We start from the raw sequence: 22,499 nt of genomic DNA, 5'->3' as shown, positions 1-22,499 counted from the left end.
TTTCTTTTGAACAGCACAGTCACTTGAGTCATTCTCAGTACTGAACTGTGAAATGGGGCTGTCTCAGGCCATACTTCCTTCAGTCCTATTGATCTGTTTTTCTCCTCAGAGGTGGGTTGACAGTGACCTTATGAGTAGTATATAATTTAAACATGCACAAAACGTAATTTTAGTTCCTTTGGGATTGTCTTCAGTTTTTATACCTTATCTGGCTCTCCAGAATCCATTAAATTACAGCTATTTTTTAGTATTTGTCCAAGTCTCTAAAACCAATGAGCTCTCCCTGGGGAAACAGGAAACTTTTGATGGGCATACCAGTCAAAATGGAATTCTTCTGCAAACAAACACTTCTTCAGGATTATTCTTATAAATGCATAGAGAAGTTGGCAGCCTTTGGATACTTTTGGAGGGATTCTGGTGGGTACCAAATGGCGCATAGCTACTGTCTGCTTGAGAAATGTTAACAAGAGGCTCAGCTTTTCTGAATGTGTGTTTTGGCTTTTTGAGATAGCTTCTATGCAGGAAGAACCTTCTTTTAAAACCAAATGTAGACTCTGGACTTTCTCCAAGAGAAGTATTATAAATATATCAAAGCTGATACTGTGCTGAATTTCTTTATAGAAAGAAAAAAGGAGTGGTTAATAAAATGTAGCGTTTGAGTAGAGCTCAAATTCAAAGAGACTATCTTCTGTTCTGGCCAGTTTATTACAGACCTTTTATGACGAAGTCCTGATTCCCTCTACCCTCTCCCTCCATTGTTCTGTTCCATTTTATGTATGCCTCTTCACATTTTCATCCTTTTTTTTTTTTGTTGTTATGAGAGTTTGCTGAGGAAAAAAAAGGAGTTCCCAAAGTAGGAAGAGAAAGATAACCCTTACATATTTTGTTTCATCCTCCGTTTGAGCTTTTGATTAAATGTAGTTTTGCAAACAAAACAAAACAAAAAAACACCAAAAACCAACACCCTGTTTTTTTCCTACCTCTATGCTGAGTGGGTGGGTGGGGTTGTTAAGAGCCAAAGCAAGCCCATCCACGAAACCCTTTAAGTCATGATTCTATCATATATGATAGTGCATAGAAGAAGCCACAGGACAGTTTGTGAGGCTATCACAGAAATACATAATATATCCACCCACCCCACCTTACAATCTTACAGGGCAGCATTTGGAGCCCCTGAACTATTCGAATCATAAAATACCAGGAGAGACCTTAGAGTCCTTCCAGATTCACTTTAGTGGTCAGGTGAGGGAAATGCCTTGCCCGTCTTCTCCCATGTAAGTGGGAGCATCAGGCTGTGGTTCCTGAGTTTCCTCCTCCTCACTTCCTCTTCACCCCTCGCTGGGCTGGAGGTCCCCGGCTTTCTCCACCATAATGAGACGGTCCCGTGGCTCCTGTAGTGCCGCTGGGGCTTTTGGATGCAGCAGCTTGTTTCGATCACCTGTACCACAGAAAGTGCCCCTGCTGCAGGTAATCTGGAAAGCGACTCTAAAATATGTCTCTGCCTGTTACATGTTTGATGTTCTATAAATCCCCATGTTCAGAGTTTGGCATAGAATTTTGTCTCTTTTGCTTTGAAATTGTGCTGTCCAGAGCTGCACTTTGGAAAAAACGTGCTGCGAAAGGTTGAGGGGCTCAAGGGAAGTCAGGGGAAAGGCAGGGTGACGGATTCCCTGATCTCTCTTGTGCATCAGGCACCGTGCTGGGTCCTCTCCCATGGCTCTTAAAATGAATGCTCCCCTCTACTACGAGAGAAGGATTTTGGGAATCCATATTGTAGCTGAGAATACTGTGAGGCATACAGCTAGGACTGGATCCCAGTTTGCCTGACTTCATATCCTTCCTCCTGGTTCTTTCTTGAGAGGGGGCAGGGTGGAGAGCATGTGTGTGTTTTACAAGCCAGATGGAATTCTGAAGAGCTGCTCAGCTCTGACAGCTGTTTAAATTATCTGTGACACCGCGTCCCGCCATTAGAATGGGTGATGGATTGTTGACAGTTCCCATCAGAAGAGGCTGGAGCCCAGGTTGGTGGAGCAGAGCTCACAGTCTTTCCAAAGTGTGAAGCGTGATTGAAACTTGGATTCTAATCATTACTGCGAGGCTAGAAAACATTTAAGATACTGTGAGGCGGATTTTTTTTTTTTTTTTTTAAACAACTTAGGTGGAACAGATCATTATTGTTTGCTTTGAGAAAAAAAATGCAGGGATCTTTTCCGCGTACCAGAGTTCAGAAAAAGTATTTTGATTTATCTCATGCTATTTGTATTAATTTTCCATGTGTATTGACTTTATGCCCTTGAAAATCTATTTCTTTATCTTCCTTCATGGGTGTGAATTTCATCTCTCTGGCTGGTATGTATGCTTTTTTTTTTTTTTTTTTTTTTTTTTTTTTTTTGAGAGAGCGAGAGAGAGCACACACTTGTATGCTCCAGAGAGCAGGGAGCGGGGTACAGAGGCAGAGGGAGAGAGAGAATGGCTTGAGCCGCAATCAAGAATCAGAAGCTCCATGGACTGAGCCATGCAGGTGCCCCTGTGTGTATACTCTTGAAGGTTGCTGAGCTTCTCTCTTATTTCTTGTCCTTCCTCAATTACGCAGGACAAAGTTTAACTCAGGCATCAAGTAAATGCTTATTAAGTCATCTTCATTGTATTTCGAATGACGAGTATGAATTATTATGCCAAAGAGTTTTCAAGCTTTGTCTCCTCCAGTTTTATTTAGCAAGTTTTGTTCACTTCACCCTAGTGATTTTTTTCTATTCTAATGGGATACGGCTCTCTTGCTGAGCAGCCAATTATGACATTCTGATGTAGGAAACACTATCAGGAGACAGATGTGATCGTGAAACTGCTCTCTGCCGTTTGTATAAATGGAGGTTGATATGGGTAGGCCGGTCTTTCTGTTCTTCGGTCTTCGGATTTTGGTCATTTGGGAGTATACAGTACACCCGATTGTAGCTTCTCATCCATTTATCTTCTATGATTCGTTTACTTACCCGGTTTCTTTGATCTGACAGTTTTCCTCTTTAAAGCTAAGAGAGAGCGGTTTCCTTGGCAGGGCCGCGGCGGCAGGGGATCCCAGGAAGCATCCGTTTTCCTTCTCTGTCCTTCTCACAGTTTTCTCTCCCAGCAGAAGAGAATCTCCTTGCGGCTCCCGCAACCAGACATGCCCGTGCGGACTTTGGGGTTGGAGGGAGTTGCCCACTGAAAGGCTGGAAGATCTTACAAGTGTGGTTCAGGGTGTCTGGGGTCAACGTCACCGGCCACTGGGGAGGTGGTGGGAGAGTCACACTTGCGGGGTGGGTGCGTGCTGGAGCTGGGGGTACGAGCAGGCCCTCGCAGCAGTCCTGGTGATGCGGGAGGGGCCCGTACCCCATGGACAGGGGAGGGGGCGGAGAACTGCCCAGACCGGGCCGCCGGATGCCTGTGGGGAGCGCGTAGGGAAGAGTGGAACGGGACCCGGGACCCAGGACCCTGGCCGCTCCAGCCTGGGCCGTGTTACAGACATGGTGGTGAAGGGGATTTGGAGCAAGTCAAGGGGAATTTGGTTGTGGGCCTCCCGATGTCTGAGGGATGGTCAGCAGTGTCTGTGAGAAATGTCCCACGAACAGAAGTCTGGAGCTCCGGGGAGGGGTCTTGGCTGGATGTGTAGATTTGGATTCCGCCTCTAGCAACGATGACTAAAACCCTGTGAAGGGATGGTCTTGTCCGAGAAGAGCAAGTGCAGTAGGGGAAAGGGACCGGGACACAAGCTTGTTGTCTCAGTTTCCGGAAGTAAAGTGAGACTAGGACACATCCCGGGACTCGGGGACAGTGACCTGAGCTGAAGGCAGGCACTAGACCTTGAATGCCATGGAGTGGTGGGGGGAGGTGAGGGTGAGTCTTAGATTTTGTTCATCAGATAAACTGCTGAGAATTTAAGAAGGGACAGTATCTTCTGGAAAAGGCAGTCTTCCAGCCATGCTGGCGGGAGCAGCCACTGCAGAAGAGTTCTGGCATAGTCGAGTAAAATTTAGAATGCGCATAGCCTTTGACCTAGTGGTTCCTCTCCTGGGACTTTATCCTGTAGAAATAAAAGCAGCTGTATGTAATCTGTTTGTACAAGAATATTTATTGCAGCATTGTTTGTAGTGGCAGAGAACTGGAAAGTAAGTGGATGCTTTCAGCAGGGGCACCGTTGGGTAGAAAGTGCCATGGCCGTGCCTTGGATTTCCGTCCCTCCTGACCCGGAAGGTTTCCCACCAGACATGAAGAGGGAAAGAACTGTGTATAATAGGATCTCGTTTTTGTGGAATAGAAGATCCTAAAAGGCAGTCTTGCATGTGTGTTCATAGTGCTTGGAGGGAGGGAGGTTGGCACTATGGGAGGAGGTGGGCAGGAGATAAATAATAAAAAAGACGGCCTACAAAATGGAAATGGACTTGTGTGTCCATATAGACAGATGGCGGAAGGGGGGGTACGGGTCAGTGTCTCAGGTGTGGAGACATAGCTGAGTTTTCACTTTTTTCCTTATGACTTTTCTTTGGTTGCAAATCAGCGAGCCCAGGCCATTGGATCTGGAGTTTAGAAATCACTGGAAACCATTCCAAGAGCATTTGGGAGTGGAAGGACCATTTGTCACAGTTAGGAACAGCGGCAGATAGTTGAAAAGTAAGACGTAAATAAGTAAAAGAAAGCAGAGAAGAGATTTTGAAGGAGTATTTTCAGTGGCAAAAGCGAAACGGAAAGGCACAGGGCAGAGGTAAGACTTACTCCACGCAGGGTTAAAAGGGCAAGTGTGGAAGTGTGGGGAGGAAATGGGGGCGTTGGAGGTGGAGAGGCTGAGCTGCAGATGCCCTGGGGTGGGGTGGGCTGGCCTGGCGGTGGGGCTCATCCAGGCCTGAGCCCCAGCAGGTGGCCCGGGAGGTGAGAGCCTCTTGTCTTCTGAGGTGGGCATGTGGGCCAGTGTGGACAGAAGTTGAGGGAATGTGCTCTTAAAATAATATGGGAAGCAGGATCATAGGCCAACTGTTAAGGGCTTTAGGGCGGCGGAAGTTACCTGGGTGAGTGCAGCACGTTTGGAGCGGCCTCTGTGTGGATGACGGAGAATTGAGAACACGTCAGGGAAAAGTAGGAAGTGGCAGAGGTTCAAGTTAGAGAACTCGAAGGCCTCGTGGTCACCCCCAGTGGCCACGATCCAGTGACACTTCAAGGCAAACTGCAGGGGGACTGGCTAGTCCAGGAGTGGAGGGTGGAAATAGGAGACCCTCAGAATTGACTTCCAGTAGGGATGAATATTGTTTATCTGAGAAAGTGAAGGGGGCAGGAGGCTTCAGATGGGTAATGACGTCATTGTGGAACTGACAGAGGAAGATCGGCAGGTCAGAGGACCCCTCGAGGACTGAGGCGGCCAGGACCCACTGAGGGACATGGGCAGACTGACGGGATGGAATCAAGGGTTGCCGTCCCTGGGGGTCCGAGTCCTTGGGGGTAGAACAGTAGCTTGTTGGATCATTGACCCCTCATGTCATCTGTCCTAGAATGTTACCAACATCCTGTTGTCTAAATTCAGCTGAACTTTAAACCTTGTCTTTAGGATTTCTCATGAAGTTGTGGCTTTGGCTTAGTTGGTTTAGTCACTGCCCCCTCCACATCCTATATGGTTTGGCTGTATGTCCACATCGGTAGCCACTAGCCCTGTGTGCCTGCTGAGCACTCGAAGTATGGCCAGCGCCACCAAAGGGTGCTGGAAATGCAAAACGCGAGCTGGGTTCTGAACACTTAGCGTGAAAAAAACACAACTACCTCATGAATAACTGTTTAGTGGTAAAATAATAACTTGGGTACATAGGCTAAAGAATATTAAAATTAATCTCAACTGTTTTCTTTTTACCTTTTTATTTTATTTTTTTAAGATTTTATTTATCAGAGAGAGAGAGAGAGAGAGCGCATGTGCGCGTTAGCAGGGTGAGGGGCAGAGGGAGAAGCAGGCTGTCTGCTGAGCAGGGAACCTGAGGCAGGGCTTGATCCTGGGACTCGGGCATAGTGACCTGAGCTGAAGGCAGACACTTGACCAACTGAGCCACCCAGGCACCTCTCTTTTTACCTTTTTAAATATAGTTACTAGAAAATTTAAATCATGTGGCTCCCATTTTATTTCAGTTGGGTAGCTCTGCTTGAGACTTTTGGTGCCCTGTGTCTCTGCTGGAGGCCTTCCCAGTGTCTGTCCACTTGGCCGTAGCTTCTTATCCATGCTGCAAGGGCAGTGGTAGTCTCTTCCCCTGTCTGTGACACTCACTATCTTGTCCCTTATCACCTATTCCTAGCTCCTGTTGGGAATGTCCAGAGTTTCTGGTTTATATTTTTATTTGAAATCCGTTTGCATCCATTTCTTCTCTCCCTTATCAGAATCTAAGATTGGCACTGCCTTTACTAGTCCTCCCCTTGAAAGCAGGACAGATAAAATAGGTGTAATTCTGTCTTAGCTTCTGGCAACATCTGTAGTACTGGGCTCGTGCCTAAGAGAAGCTCCAGTTTTTGAATGAATAACTAATGTATTTACATTTCCACTGGTTTCTTAACTTTAAAATACATATCAGTACTAGAACACTACCTGTATTTTTTTTTTTTAAGATTTTATCCATTTATTTGACAGGCAGAGATCACAAGTAGGCAGAGAGGCAGGCAGAGAGGAGAAAGCAGGCTCCCTGCTGAGCAGGAAATCCGACGTGGAGCTCCATCCCAGGACGCTGGGATCATGGGCCCAGCACGCTTCCGCTGCGCCACTCTGCTCCAGGACGCTGGGATCATGACCTGAGCCGAAGGCAGCGGCCTTAACCCACTGAGCCACCCAGGCGCCTCTGTATTTTTTTTTTTTTAAGTTTGATAGACATCACTGAATTTTAGGCTAAGTGTTGTATTTGAATTTGGACAGGCCTGGCCTCAGATCTAGAAAGATCGTTTTTGCTTTCTGACCTTGGGCTGGTTATTTGATCCTTGGCACCTTAGTGACCTTGTTCGAAATTGAAATACCGATACTTCTTAATGTTGCCTTGAGGAAAAGCCCTGGTGCTGTGCTCCATAAATGTTCACTAACTGCCAGTTCCCTTTTACAAGTAGGAAAGTTTGTTTGGAATGTTAAGACTGCATGGAAGCCGACCGTGAATTTACAGGGGAGTCTTTCTCCTCTGGACCGCCGGAGATCTCATTGGTGGTACTCCGCATTTTGGCCCTTGCTTATGATCTGATGGTTTTTTGTTTTGTTTTGCTTTGTGATCATTGACAACTAGCGACAGTGTTTGCCACTATTTAGTAGTTAATTACTAATTCGTAGTTTCCTCAGTGTCTGCTAGAAGAGTCCTTGAAGAAACACGTTACTGGCATCCATATTAGTAGGCAATTAATAAGTATCTGCTGATTGAATAATGAGGGTAGCGGTAAGGGAGAACATGTGCCCAGAGGACAGATTTTTTAAGAAAAATGAAGTTCTTAAAAAGGATTTGTTGAATGAATGGTAAAGTGAAAAATGAATTAAATGAAATTAAAAATTAGGTGAATGGAAATAAATGAAATGAATGATGAAATGAAAGTTGCTCATGGGGAGAAGGTTGAAAATGGTGGGGATGGACCGCCATGGAGATAGCAGTGAGACCCCAGAATTTCCTTTTCTCCCCAAACATGTTTTTCTGTGATATGTTGGAAGGAACATGAGGCTGATAACTGGGTGACCTGATTCCTTGCTCATGGCTTACCAGCCAGATGCAGGATCTTGGGGAAGTCACCTAACCTTTCTTTTTTTCTTTCTTTCTTTTATTTTTTTTTTAAAGATTTTATTTATTTATTTGACAGAGAAATCACAAGTAGACGGAGAGGCAGGCAGAGAGAGAGAGAGGGAAGCAGGCTCCCTGCTGAGCAGAGAGCCCGATGCGGGGCTCGATCCCAGGGCCCTGAGATCATGACCTGAGCCGAAGGCAGCGGCTTAACCCACTGAGCCACCCAGGCGCCCCTCACCTAACCTTTCTGAGCCTCAACTTGTTTGCAGAGCAAGGGGGACAGATCAGAAAAGGCAGCAAGGTGGCAGTAGCCAACGCTTGTTGGCTTCTCCACGCTGGCTTTCTCACTTCCTGGCTCTGCAGTCCTTCCTGTGTTCCCCAATTTCTTTGACACTTTTCAAGAGTGAGAGTGAAAGGGTGTCTCCTATTCCTGATCGAGAAGCTCCTGAATTGTCTGCACATTAGTGGGTGATTGAACGTTTGTTGATGTGAAGAATGAGGGGGCTGTCCGGGGAACTTTTGAAAATGTTTTTGTTGTAAAATCAGGTATATTGAGGGATAATTTATATGCCATGGTTATCTTTTTTTTTTAACTTAAAATTTTTTTTTTTTTTTTAAATTTTTAAGAGTGGGAGAGAGCAAGCCAGGGGTGGGGTAGGGGGTGGGAGAGAGAAAATCCAAAGCAGGTTCCAAACCCAGCACAGAGCCCAATGTGGGACTTGATCTCACTACCCTGAGATCATGACTTGAGTCAAAATCAAGAGTCATACACTTAACTGACTGAGCCACCCAGCTGCCCCCCGATTTCATTTTAAATTGAAACTCTGTGCCCGCTAGATAACTCTCCATTCCCCTCCCTCAGCCCCTGGAAGCCACCCTTCTATTTTCTGTCTTAGACTCTGATGGTTATAGGTGTTTCATATAAGTGGAATCAATTCAGTTTTTGTCTGTTTGTGACTTGTTCCTTTCACTTAGTGTAATGTCCTCAAGATTCATCTGTGTTATATGGCATGGGTCAGAATTTTCTTTCTTTTTAGGGTTGGATAATATTCTACCACGTCTTGTGTATCCACTCATCTGTAAATAGACACTTGGATTTTTCCGCCTTTTGGCTGTTGGTGAACAGTGCTGCCATGAGCACAAGTGTACCCAGGTCTTTGAGATGCTGCCTTTAGTTCTTCTGCATATATATGCTCAAAAGAGGAATTGCTGCATCATATGGTAATTTTGTTTTCCAGTTTTTGAGGAATTGCCGTGTTGTTTTCTGCAATGGCTGCACCATTTTACATTCCCACTGGCAATGCACAAGGGTTCCAATTTCTTTACAACCTCCCAACACTTTTTTTTTTTTTTAAAATAATAGTGATCCTTATAGGTGTGCAGTGGTTATATAATCAGACTTCAGATAATAAAAATTTATGAGAATTTAAGGAGTATCATTTGATATCATCCATTCAGTTAATCTCATTTAAATAGATAATGAAACATGTCTTGCTAGGGTAAGTGACTTGACCCTGTATCTTGTCATAGAACTTGTCCTGGTCAAAGGTAGGACTGAAATTCAAGTCTTTCCACACTCATTGTTGCATGACTGATGCAGTCTGGTCATTCACTTATTTCCTTATCTAATACATAACACACATCAGTACTGTGTGAAGTTTAGGAGTTGACAAAGATTCAGCAGAAGACGCATCCCTCAGCACCTGCCCCGGCTGCCGCTGCCCCCACGACCCCTCACGACTGTTCAGCTGTCAGTTTAATGACCGGCTAGTAGAACCTGCAGAATCATGCCTCATAACTCTTGCTTTTACTTTCCTCCCCTATTGTTCAGTCCAGAGAAGCTTATGAAAATGATCTCCCTGGTCTTGTCTTGTTTTTTTTAATTCTACCATTTATTTTATTTAAATGCAATTTAGTTAACAGGTAGTGTATTATTAGTTTCAGAGGTAGAGGCCGGTGATTCATCAGTCTTCTCTAACACCCAGTGCTCATCATACCACGTGCCCTCCTAATGCCCATCCCCCAGTTACCCCACCCCCCACCTCACTTCCTCTCCCGCAACCCTCAGTTTGTTTCCTGTGGTTAAGAGTCTCTTACGGTTTGCCTCCCTCTCTGTTTTTATCTCAGTGTGGCTCTCAAATCTTGATAATTTTCCACAAAATCATTTAAGAAAATGAGCTAAAGGGGGCAGGGGCGGTGGTGGTGGGCTCGCTAGCAGCCGCTGTAGAAAGCTGACCGCATTTAAACAGCGTTGGGCGTGCTGTGCAAACACGCGTGCCTGTCTCATTCTCGAAGAGCTCCTTGACATCATCTCCGACACATTTAACGCTAATGAGAGACTCATAAACAACCAGGACGCCTGAGTTGTGTTACTGCAGCTCCCACCTTGGAGAGAACATTGCTTGGGCCGTTGCAGAAGCCATATGCTGTCTGTTGTCAAATCCTGGAGTTACGAGAGGTTAAAGCTTACTGAAGTCAAGCGTATGGTTACTGTTAAATGCAGGCTCTCGTTAGAGAATGTTCCAACGGACGGTGGTGTTGAGGAAAGTGTTACTGGCTTGCTTGCGTTGTGTCCTGGGTTTGGTTTTGGCGTTGCAGCTGCGGATGTGTATAGAGTGAATTCCTTTTCATATCCGTCTTAGGTTTCCTCATTTCTGGCTTCTCTTTTGACGAAGTGGTTTTTCACATTGGGGCACTGAGAGAGAAGGAGGAAGCCGGTTCCGTTCTGGTTTTTTTTTTTTTTTTTTTCCTGGCAAATGAATTTTACCTCATCTTGAAATCTGCAATCCTTTCCTCTTTGTTCAAAGTGTCTGAATTTGATTTGGATTTACTTCCAGACACTTTAGGAAATGGATTGTGGAGGGAAATCTGAGCCCAGAGCCGGGGGGTTGGGGGGCGTCTCAGCGACAGGGGCTGCCTGTGCCCGGCACCTGAGTCTTGAAGCCACGTCTCTGCCTGAAGAGAAATCTGAGGTATGAACCCTGTCAAGATGCAGACTTCACCTAATAAAAATTTAATGGGATCTAAGAAGTACCATTTGATCTCATCCATTCAGTTAATCTCATTTAAATAGATAATGAAACATTTCCTGCTAGGTTAAGTGACTTGACCATGTATCATAGAACTTGTCCTGGTCAAAGGGGCCCCTTTGATTCAAAGCAGATGAATTTTTAGGAGAATTTGCCTTCCAACAGCCAAGAGCCTGTTATTCCGTCATGAACCTCTGTCCTGTTCAGCTGCTCCTGCGTGTTTTGTGAATGGGATCTAGTGCAGGTTGGAGTGTGCTCTGCTGCTTTTGCAACCGGGGGCTGTTGGGGGACATCCCGGCCCGAGTGCAGCCATTTCAGTGAATGGTCTTCGGGTGGCCAGGCAAAGATGAGGAGATACTGGGAAGTTGCCTGAAGTAGATGACCCCCATCATCCTTTGGAGGCCTTCCTTTGGAAGGGGAAAGTTCATATTTCTGCCCACACCCAGCAATCTTGAGATTTAGCCAGCCGTCCCTGGAGGTCGAGGCCCTGTGGACCTGAATGTTTTTATGCTTTTGTTCCTCATGCCTAGACCTCCTGCTCATATTAGAAGCCTCCATTGTCTGCTCCCTACCCCCCTTACTGAGCGGCAGGTTGTTGGTTTGGACATAATGTCTCTGGCCTTTACTTGTCTTCCTCTGAGAGATGAAGAGACGGAAGAGAGTGTTCCAAAACCTGCGTCATTGTCAGGGACATCGTCACCTAGTTGACTTTGTAGGAGCCTGCTGATGCCAGGGCTCTTAGCAGGTACCTCCTATCCCAGTGTCCTTTAACTCTGAGCGCTGCAGAAGGGATTCCCTCCCAGTCTGGAGAGAAGGGCATGGGTTGGGGGCGGTGAGCAGGTAAGCCCTAGAGCTGGGTTTTGACCTGGTCTGATACCAAAGCACTTGTTTTTTTGTACCACATTGTTACCTGGAGCTCCATGGTTTGGGGTGAAGTACTTGTCACTTTCGTAGGACGTAAGTAACCGAAGAACAGAAGTGCGTTCTGAGAATTTGAATTAGTCTAGGATAACTGCTCTTCTAACTATAAGGTTCAAGTACCAGCATTTGATCCAGAGATTAAAAGAGCTAATAGAAACAAAACATGATGTAATTTTTTTTTTTTTAATCTTATAGAATTCGCCAACCACAAATTTCCTGGAAGAAATCGTACATTTTTTTCTGAGGATGTCATAACAACTGGGTTTAGGAATTGTGTTTTGGTGGATGTTGGGCAAGTTGTCTTTGATGATTTTAATATTTTTGCTTTATAGGAAGGAAAACCAGGCCCTATTCCTAAATTGCTGTTATATTTAGGTCTTCAAGGGTGGATCTTGTGAGGTTGCTATTATAGTAGACTGAAACCTATGTATAGGGACACTCAAATGTGGTGTAAATCCATGTCTTTAAAAAAAGAAAGCAATTACTGTGTTCGAAAGCCAAGCTATAAAAAGCAAATGAAATCACAGGAGAGCCAGGATGGGATTTCATTCTACTAAGCAAATGGCCCTGCCTTTCTTTGTGCTTTTGTGTCCTGTAGTGTCAGTGGGGAGTGCAGATGTTTTCAGGTTAGGATTGTAGACGTTTGTAGGTCTCAGCACTTGTTGTATGTGAACTGAGAGACAGCTCCGAAAGCGTGAAGTGTTCAGACACTCAGCTTCTACTTCTGATATCTAGTGTCCCATAGAACCTGTATTGTTGTTTTGTTTGAAGTTTATTTTTTTTATTTCATGTGTACTCAAGCCCATCATATTTTTTCATCAAAGTTGAAATCAATTTACTTGAAAATATGTGCCTTTGACCCTCGAAGTCAGACTAGTACCTGCCAGTGTTGCCAGTTGTATTAAAAAATGTATTCAATACACATACACAAATGTTGTGAGCACGTTCCCTCCCCTCTGCCTCTTCCCACCACTCCCCCCTGTTCCCAAAGACCAGAAGCAAGGGAGGAAGACTTTCGGAGCCTTCTGAAAAGATCCTACTTGGATCTTTTGATATGGAGAGGCTGGATGCAAGCCTCTTGTGGCGGTTCTGAGAACTGCAGCGTGGGGCATTAATTGGTCTCTGGGTCTGTCTCAGCAATCCCGTGTCAGAACGCAGTAGTCCACTTTTGACTGTTCTTTCTTGCTCAGAGGTGTCTTGTCACCCTGCTGGAGCTCTGATAACGATAGGTTGGATTTCTCTGTGGAAACACAAAACAGTTTCTATCCAGGCATTTTGTTCCGTCTTCTGGAAGTGCTTCGTGACCTTGGCTAGATAACGGGATAAAAAAGTCCTGCTAATGAGAAGAATATTTAAGACCTGGGTAAGCTGTCACATCAGGAAATGCTAAACAGTATTCCCCCCGGGGACATGTTCAGAATGTCCCGTGATAAAAACCTTCATTTACTCTTCAGCAAATACAAATGGTCATGCCATCATTTCTGACATGCTTTCTCCAAGTTCTTCGCAAGGTTCTCATTAAGAGTCATCCTTCTGCCTCAGGAATTAAGAGTTTCTCACTTCTCCCCCTCTCCCCCCCCATCACTGGGGAAGGTAGAACGTTTCATGCTCTGTGGTTCCTTTTCTTTGCAAGATTGGCTTTGGTTACTGGTCATGTTCTGAAGGGAATGGACCACCGCGGAATAGGAGTGGGGATTGGAAATGTTTTTGTAACAAAGAGGATACACGCTGAAGGTTGATGTGTTCAAGCAGGGGCTGGCAAGCTCTGAGGGACTGACTCATCCGTGACTCACAGGACAGCCTGTGGGGCCCCCTTGGCCCTGGTGCCAACATCTGGATGCAGAGAAGGCGGTGTCTCGGCTCTCCCATGGGAACCTGAAAGTTGAAATATTCGACTCTGGCTCTGGCTTGGTTCAAGTGTGGGCTCCCCCTTCGTTAGGGACTTAGTGAGAAGCTCTCGGAAGCTCACGCACGCTTTTTGGCTTTGGCAGCCTGTGTGAGTTAGGAGACACTCTTGTTCTGCTGCTGTTACTCACTGGGAAGCCCTACCACAGAGCAGTGGGTTGGGAAGGAAAAAATCTTGATCAAACATCAGTTGCGGCAGCACTGATCTTTCCTCTGCTGGCTTGGAATGCCACCTTTATCATATTCTAAATCTCCATGTGACTTGCATCTCTGCATGGACTTTGAATATTTCTGTTCAGTAGCAGATTCTTAAACTTACTGTAACTTTACAGAATATTTTGCCAATGGGACAAATACTTCCTTGTTATTTTTTTTTTTTTTTTTGCCTCAGAATACTTCCTCTTGGACACTCTAAAGAGTTATTCTCGTAGATGAACTTTAGAATCAGCCAGTCACGTTGTTCTAAAAATCTATTTGGGATTGCACCGAACGTGTAGCGGTTTAAGGACAACTGACCTGTGGATTCGAATCTTCCTACTAAGGAACATAGAATATCTCAGAATTTTTTTAGGTATATGCCTCTTAGTAAAAGTTTTATAGTTTTTAAATATAAATATTATACATTGTTATTTTCTTCCTAGTTTTAAAGTGATTTTTGTGGGTAATAGAAAAGGATTTTCCCCCTCAATTTTTAAATGGTTGTCACTAATATGTAGACCCTTACTCATTATTGTATATTCATTATATGGTGCCCTTATTGAACTTGTTTAATGATTCTAATGGATTTTTAGTTGACTGTCTTTGATTTTTTAAGTTGATATCCTATCCATTTAAGGATGAGCAATATTCATTCCTCATTTCTTGTTTGTTGCATTAGGATTCCTGAAATGAATTGGTAGGCTGTCTCGCTTTTCCTGTACTCAGGAAATGTGTGAAACAGGATTTGCTATTCTTTGAAAATTTCATAGTTTATCACCCATAGAAGCAAGTGGGTTTGAAGCGATTTCCATATTTCTTTATGATAGCTTTCTAAAATTGATGTGCTTGAGACAGAGGAGGGTAGGCTGATAGGCTGACAGCTGGAGGAGTGAATGACCAAACTTGGGAGGTGAGGCAGCCAAGATTGCTGGGGTGCCCAGGAAGCGAGGATGAGCCGGGGTAAGAGGAGAGTGACATCGCCCCCACTCCTTACCGCCCCTGGTACAAGACCTTTCTGGAATATCGTGATTTCATGTAAGAGGGAAAGCACTTTATGCCTCAGCTATTTCCTGGCCAAGTTGTGATGAATCTTAGGGCCTTTTCCCTGGAAAACAAGGGAAGTGGTTTAGGGTGTTAAAATTAGAATCGAACTTCTTCCTTTTGGTAAACTTGATTTTGAAAGTCTTGTGATGGCCGCTTACATTGTATTGCTGTGACCTGGAGATTAATGTTGGCAGGCCGTGCTCACTAAGGTTGTAACCATGCCTAGCTGCTAGAAAGAATTAGCTGGCCTTCGTGTGATTGTGGAAGACTCTGTTTGCTAATTTCCCTCACTTTACATGGAATAAATCTTGGAAGAAAGCTATTTTTCTATAAGGGTGGACGTTAGACTTTTGGATTCTGTTGTTCACTATATATACTTTTGTTAAGTGCCCTGCCCTGAGTTTATGGCTCAACAGGGGAGATGCTGTAGTTCCAGATGAGATTGAACCTCTCATTTTAGAGAGTTTCTTGTGTTTGGACTGAGGTCTCTACTTCCTCTTGTTAGAAGACCTGGGGAATAGTAGGTAAGGAAGTTTCTTGCATGGTAATGATGCCTAATAGCCATGAAATTTAAAATTGGAGAATGCATTCATGATTTTGGTAGGATGAGTTCCCATGGAGGTCTTTGTCCTCCCTGAGTATGGTTATTTCTTTGTTATATATGGCTAAGAATTTTCGTGAAATGCCACACAATTGGTCTTCATAGGATGCCTTTTAGTATATTCAGCCTTTAGACAGTGTGCTCAAAATCCCAGTGTGAAAATGCACTTTCATAAATACTTCTCCCTGCTAATTAAATTAGCTGCTTAAAGGTATGACTTAATTGTCCTGTCAGTTGTTGTTGTTTTTTAAAGATTTATTTTGAGAGAGAGAGAGAGCGCGAGCGAGCGCGCCCGCATCCCTGGGCACGTGGTGGGAATGGGCAGGGAGGGCCAGAGGGGGAGAGAGAATCTCAAGCAGTTTTCCTTTGAGAACAGAGGAGCCCAAGTAGGGCTTAATCCCATGACCCTGGGGTCATGACCTGAGCTGAAATCAAGAGTGGGATGGTCAACCCATTGAGTCACCCAGATGCCTCCTATCAATTGTTTTTTTATTTTTATGTTTATTTATTTATTTTTAAAAGATTTTATTTATTTGACAGAGATCACAAGGAGGAAGAGAGGCAAGCAGGGAGAGAGGGGGAAGCAGGCTCCACTGAGCAGAGAGCCCAATGAGGGGCTCGATCCTGGAACCCTGGGATCATGACCTGAGCCGAAGGCAGAGGCTTTAACCCAATGAGCCTGTAACCCAGGCACCCCTGTAAGAGTTTTTTGCTTTTGAAAATGAAGAGGTGGTTCGTCTGGATATTCTTGTGACTTTCCTTGAAAGCTGAACCAACTGCAGGCCTGTATTTAAATTAAAGGAACTAAATGTATCAGATTTCTGTGTTATAGACTTAAAGATTAACATATAACATATTACTGATTTCAGTGACCTTATTCATTTTTCTCACTTTCGGGTGGAATCAAGAGTAAAGAAAATTTCTGGGAATTAATATTTTATCTTTAATATGAGTGATCTGTGAAGAGCTAACTTGAGTTCATATTTGGAAGGTGTGTAGAGTGAAGCCAGGGGCAATTAATTGAGGTAGAAAATTCACTGCTCCTGTAAATACTGGAGAAGATAGAAGAGCCTCTCAAAATATAAAATACACTTTATCACATATAGAAGATCTGTAGGGGAAAAATGAGTAATTCAGTAACAGAGCTTACTTACACTGAGAGAAGGGAAGTGTTTAGGTTGAACAGTATAAGCCATTTTGCCAAATGTCTTCCTCGTTTCTGTGTGTTTTCACCTTGTACATACACGTCTTAATCCTGTGGGAGCCTATTATTTGTGAACAGGAATTACAGTTTAGAAGGATGACATGGTGACTTTTTCCCCACCACCCACTCACCATGTGTACATGGAACAGACCACTCAGTGGGTTTACATTTGAAAAATATAGGTGCTGATAGTGATTTATGTCCTGTGTGGTATTAATCATTAAATCCCTGTCCACACACAAGAAAAATAGAGAATTGAGGCACCTGCCCGAGTAATTCAGAGGGAATTCTCTGAGGGCAATCAAGATTTGTTTTCTTCGTCTCCGCACTCTGCATTTCTTGAGGATGCAGGAGGCTTTATACTTAATTGATGGTACAGGACAAGGTAGGACTCCCCAAGCCCCTCCCCTGGTTCAGGGGGTCTGGAATATGAGGGTGGAGGTCAGGGGATTCTCATTGTGTTGGGAATGAGTTGGAGCAAGGACTCCCTAGCAGCATTGGAGGGCCTTTCTCTTCCTCTTGCTCTCACTGGGGCTTGTGGTCCAGGAGACTTTTACTCTGTGGAGGTTACGTGGATTATAAGGTCTATCACTGGGTTGCTATAGCCAAATTCATTGGCATACCAGAAAATGAGCTTGACAAAGTGGTCATTGAGGGAAGTGCCAGCCCCAGCATCAGAGGTGGAATTGTGGGTATCACTGTTAAAGTCACAGGAGACAACCTGGTCCCCACTGTAGCCCAGGATGCCCTTAAAGGGGCCCTCCAGAGCCTGCTTCACCACCTTCTTGATGTCACCGTATTTGGCAGCTTTTTCCCAGGGGCAGGTCAGTTCCATGACTGACATGTTGGTGGGGGCACTGAAGGCCATGCCGGGGAGCTTCCCATTCAGCTTAGGGACGGCCTTGTGTACAGCCTTGGTGGTGCCAGTAGAAGCAAGGATGATATTCTGGGCAGCCCCTCAGCCATCATGCCGCAGCTTCCAGAGGGCTGTCCACAGTCTTATGGGTGGCAGCGATGGCATAGGCTGTGGTCATGAGTCCCTTGACGGTGCCAGAGTTGTCATAGATGACCATGGCCAGAGGGACCAAGCACTTGGTGGTGCAGGAGCCCTTGCTGATAATCTTGAGGGGGTTGTCCTACTTCTCATGGTTCTGCATTAGCAGAAGGGGCAGAGATGATGACCCTCTTGGTCCCACCCTTCAAGTGAGCCTTAGCCTTCTCCTTGGTGGTGAAGCCCTCCGTGGACTCCACACCATAGCACAAGCATCACCCCATTTGATGTTGCAGGAATCTTGCTTCTGGAAGATGGAGATGGGCTTTCCACTAATGGCAAGTTTTCTGTTTTTAGCCTTGACTGTGCTGTTGAATTTGCTATGGGTAGAATCATACTGGAACGTGTCGACTATGTCAACAAAGGGGTCATTGATGGCAACAATATTCACTCTGCCAGAGTTGAAAGCAGCCTGATAGTTTATTCCGACCTTCCCCATCACATCTTGGGGATGTGGCTGGCACAGCACCAGAAGACGCAGCTGTCTGTCAGATGGGAAGGAGCAGTGAGCCAGGAGAGTTTTTTTTTTTTTTTTTAAACTTTTGTGTTGTATATAGACTAAAATAATTTTGGTCTAATATTTCCTGGCTTTACGCAGAAAACAACTATGTGTTAAGTTATTGTAGTTTGAAATTCCAGGGCCATAGCTCATTTGCATTTCCTCTCTGTATTTGCCCTGACACTGCCTTGCATGTGTGACTGCTATGTTGTACATTAAGCACATCTGGTCAAACCAGTTTTGATTTTCCTTGTTCCTAGGTCTAATGGTTCCCTTCCTGGGTATTGGGAATAGGCGAATACAGCTGGGTCCCATTTTGAGTACATGTCTATTCATTGCCACGGTGATGGCCTCAGGACCTCTGCAGCCGTGCCTTAGCGCTGTTGGAAGGCAGCCCACAGAGAAACAAGTATTGTGTTCTTACCTCTGGGCCACTTCTGTGATCTTTTAGGACCCATGGTTAAGTTTTATACTTTTAAAAAAAAATTTATTTTTACTAAGTAAGCTCCATACCCAGGATGGAGCCCAACATGGGGCTTGAACTTACGACCCTAAGGAAAGACCTGACCCAAGATCAAGAGTCAGATGCTTAACCGACTGAGCCACCGAGGTGTGCCTAGATTTTATACTCTAAATTCCTGGAGGGCAGCTGGCTTCTCTTCTAGGGCATCAGTGAAAAAGATAATGTTGCTCAAAAGCATAAGACTGTATTTTATCTGTGGTCTGTAATATCAGTGGCTTAAAATATCTGTTTTATTTTATGATATTCCCTCATCTCATAATTGGTATAGCCCTTTGATTCTGAAATCCAGAGTAGAAACAAAGCAAGTGTTTCAGGTTTAAAGCTAACAAAGAAGTTTAAGAATAGGAAGACTTAGCTTCTTTAAAAAAGAACTATGCCAGAATTATACTCAGAAAAAGAAATTTTGCCCAAGAGATTATTCTCATGTACATCTTTCCTTGGAGCAGCTCTGTTTCCTTGAACACCCTTGTCTCTTTTCTCTCCCTTGAAGCATCTGCTGCCTTTGGCTTCCAGCCTACCCCTTTCTCTTGGCTTTCTTGCTTCTTTGTCATTCCTTTCCTGTTGCCCTTTGGATTCTTCATCTTTTTCCCACTGTCATAAGATGACATTCTCCTTAGGGGACCATCCCTGGTCCTTTTTATCCTTTTAGGATAATAATATTTTTGCCCCTGCCTTCAACTACCCTTTGTATATCTTCGTGTCTGCCCAGTTAATACACCTCTAACTGGGACCTCTCTTGTGGGTCCAGTGTTGTTAACGTCCAACTGGATATCTTCATTTGAATGTTTGCTGTGTTCCTGCAACTGAGTGAATAGAAACAATGAAAGAAGCCTTTTTTACAGTTGCTTCTTCATGGAGCTTCTGCCTCAGAGCATATGACAGTCTGTGAGTCCATGTTTGAATATTGGCTAGGTTACCCAACCAATTTTTCTTGCCTTGTCACATTGGCTAGTTACCTCCAAGCTGATGTTGGCTTGTACCTGGCCTTAGATAGAAATTATCCAATCTTCACCAGTAAGTGTATTGTTAGTTGTAAATGTTTTTGTAGATACTCTTTATTTTGAAGATTTTAAGAATAAAGTTTAAAAACATTTTCATTAGCTAACTGTAAGTATTATTAATCTTCAGAGGATTTCTACTGGAAAAAAAAAAAAACGAAAACAAAAATCCACCTTAAACTTTGGAAAGATTTTTTTATTTATTTTAAAATTTATTTTTAGATAGAGACTGAGAGAGTGTGCCAGCAGGGAGAAGGGCAGAGAGAGAGATAGTCTCAAGTAGACTCCAGACTGAGCATGGATTACCATGCTGGGTTTGATCTCATGACCCTGGGATCATGATCTGAGGCAAAATCAAGAGTCGAATGCTTAACCAACTGAGTCACCTAGGCACCTTGTGTTTTATTAATTTTTAAAAATGATCTCTACACCTGACATGGGGCTCAAACTCATGACCCTGAGATCAAGAGTTTGATGCTCTACTGACTGAGACAGTCAGGTATCCCTATCTAAAATAAATTTAGGGACATATAAAATTTGTATTATCAATGAAATTGTCAGGGTCAAAGAAGCTTTCACAACTGAAGAGAAAAAGATAGTCGAGATATGGTTTGGAGGAAATGAGCCTGTTATTTAGTTTAATGATGGTTGGTGCTAATTTTTCATTTGCTGGATGGATGTGGAAGTGGTGAATTTAATTTTGCTACTTTTTAATTTTGGGACATTAAACCTATTTTCCTGTTTTTAAATCAGGAGACTCAGAATAATTTTGGAGTTGTGTAAATATCATGTTATTTGTGTGTGTGTTTGTGTGTGTGTGTGTGTGTGCGCGCACGCACGCAAGCAAGAGTGAGAGAGAGAGTGAGAGAGAGATGATAATCCTCCCTGGAACTGTAGAGTCTAAGCAATCTGGAATTGAATTGAATTCCTTTTTTCCATAATTAAGAAAATTAAAAACCGGGTATAGTCCCTAAGGAGGCCTCTGGAAAAGCCCAGAAGTTCTTGTTCTCATCAGAATCATATGTTAAAACGTTATGAATCTTGTAAATACAAATGACCATCAGTGGACCATGTTTAATTCCGGGACTGGGTCATACACCCAGTTCTTGCTTGACTGAAGTAAAAGACTCTTGAAAGACTATGGTGGTACAGGATTTTTTTTTTTTTTTTTCAGTATGAAAATTTCTTTTACTCTATTTTTTATTTTAAAGATTTTATTATTTAGAGAGAGAGTGTGCAAGTGGTGGGAAGGACAGAGGGGGAGAGAGAGAATCTCAAGCAGACTCTGTGCTAAGCCTGGAGCCCAATGTGGGGCTCAGTCTCATGACCCTGAGATCATGACCTGAGCCAAAAGCAAGAGTCAGTCATTCAACTGACTAAGCCACCCAGGTGCCCTGAAAAAAAAAATTTTTTTTAAAGTTTTATTTATTTATGGAATCTCTGCACCCATGACGGGGCTCAATCTCCTGATCTCGAGATCTCGGTCACATGTTCTTCCAATTGAGCCACCAAGGTGCCCCAGTGTGAAAATTTATATAGAATTTTTACTTTTCTGGGGCACCTGGGTGGCTCAGTGGGTTAAAGCCTCTGCCTTCAGCTCAGGTCATGATCTCAGGGTCCTGGGATCGAGCCCCGCATCGGGCTCTTTGCTCAGCAGGGAGCCTGCTTCTTCCTCTCTCTCTGCCTGCCTCTCTGCCTACTTGTGATCTCTGTCTGTCAAATAAATAAATCTTTAAAAAAAAAAAGAATTTTTACTTTTCTTAGGACTTGGAGCTTTTATTTGATGCTTCATTAACAATAGTTGATGCACTTTTTGGTACATCTATCTAGGCAGATTGAAGTAAGAAAGAGTAACTGTGTACCCATGTGCATTCTTTAAATCTTTTAGGTGGAAAGTTAAAGGACATGACTGGTTAGAATTTTAAAGATGCCCTAACACAGAGTAGGCACTCAGCAACCATTTGTTGACAGAAAGAGGTTGGGGGAAATGTGTTGAAATGTTATTTACTCCTTTTTCTTTTTTTCCATGAAAAGTGAGTGCATCCTCAAGGTCCCTGTTAGCTCTAAAATTCTTAGAGTTCAAAAATCTAAAATTATGGAGCTCCTGAGTGGCTCAGGTCATGATCTCAGGGTCCTGGGATCGAGCCCTGCCTCCAGCTCTCTGCTCAGTGGGGAATCTGGTCCCTACCCCCCCACCCTGGCCGCCTGCCTCTCTGCTTACTTGTGATCTCTCTCTCTGTCAAATATATAAAATCTTTAAAAAAAAAATCTAAAAATCAGGGCTTCATTCTGAGACACTTGCCTTCTTCCTTTGGCAAGCCACTCTATAACTCTATTCCTTTTCACCTAATTGTTACTGCAGAGTTTTTCTGTCCTGTTGTTCAAAAACTTTCTTCCAAGCTGCCTAACGGTCAAGGGTAGTGTACTTGGGAGGAGTGTCATTTTTGGAATTCAATCTGATTCAAATCTTTTCTCCATCAACTGTTTATTGTATGTATGCTCTTTTGTAAAATTTCTGAACCTCTGCTTTCTCATGTATAAATTGGGGTCAGTAAAATCTCCACCTCAAATTTAGTTGTGAGCCTGAAATGCTGTAAAAAGCTTGGCACCATACCTGGCATATGTTAGGTCTTAAGCAAACTGTTAACCATTTCCACTCCCTCCCCCCTATTCTGACAGCTGCTCGATTATCTTTCAAGTGATTAAGACTTTAAAATTAAAATCTGCCTTTATTGTCCTGAAAAAAAAAAAAGTCACAGCTCACTCCTATTACCCACAACT

General features: G+C 43.8%; 1 protein-coding gene and 1 pseudogene across 1 annotated transcript in view; one reads left to right on the top strand and one right to left on the bottom strand.

Annotated features, from left to right (window-relative positions):
• The window catches only part of TIAM2 (TIAM Rac1 associated GEF 2), a 228,139-nt gene that overhangs the window by 18,841 nt on the left and 186,799 nt on the right, over window positions 1-22,499 (top strand). The gene's annotated exons all lie outside the window — the stretch shown is intronic.
• On the bottom strand, window positions 17,201-18,137 carry LOC106004261 (annotated as a pseudogene).

The sequence above is a fragment of the Mustela putorius genome, unplaced genomic scaffold (genome assembly GCF_011764305.1).
Source record: "Mustela putorius furo isolate JIRA1106 unplaced genomic scaffold, ASM1176430v1.1 tig00000450_pilon_pilon_pilon, whole genome shotgun sequence".
Classification (NCBI taxonomy): Eukaryota; Metazoa; Chordata; class Mammalia; order Carnivora; family Mustelidae; genus Mustela; species Mustela putorius.
Note: the sequence above shows the minus strand (reverse complement) of the source record. Positions and strands in the feature narration are given on the sequence as shown.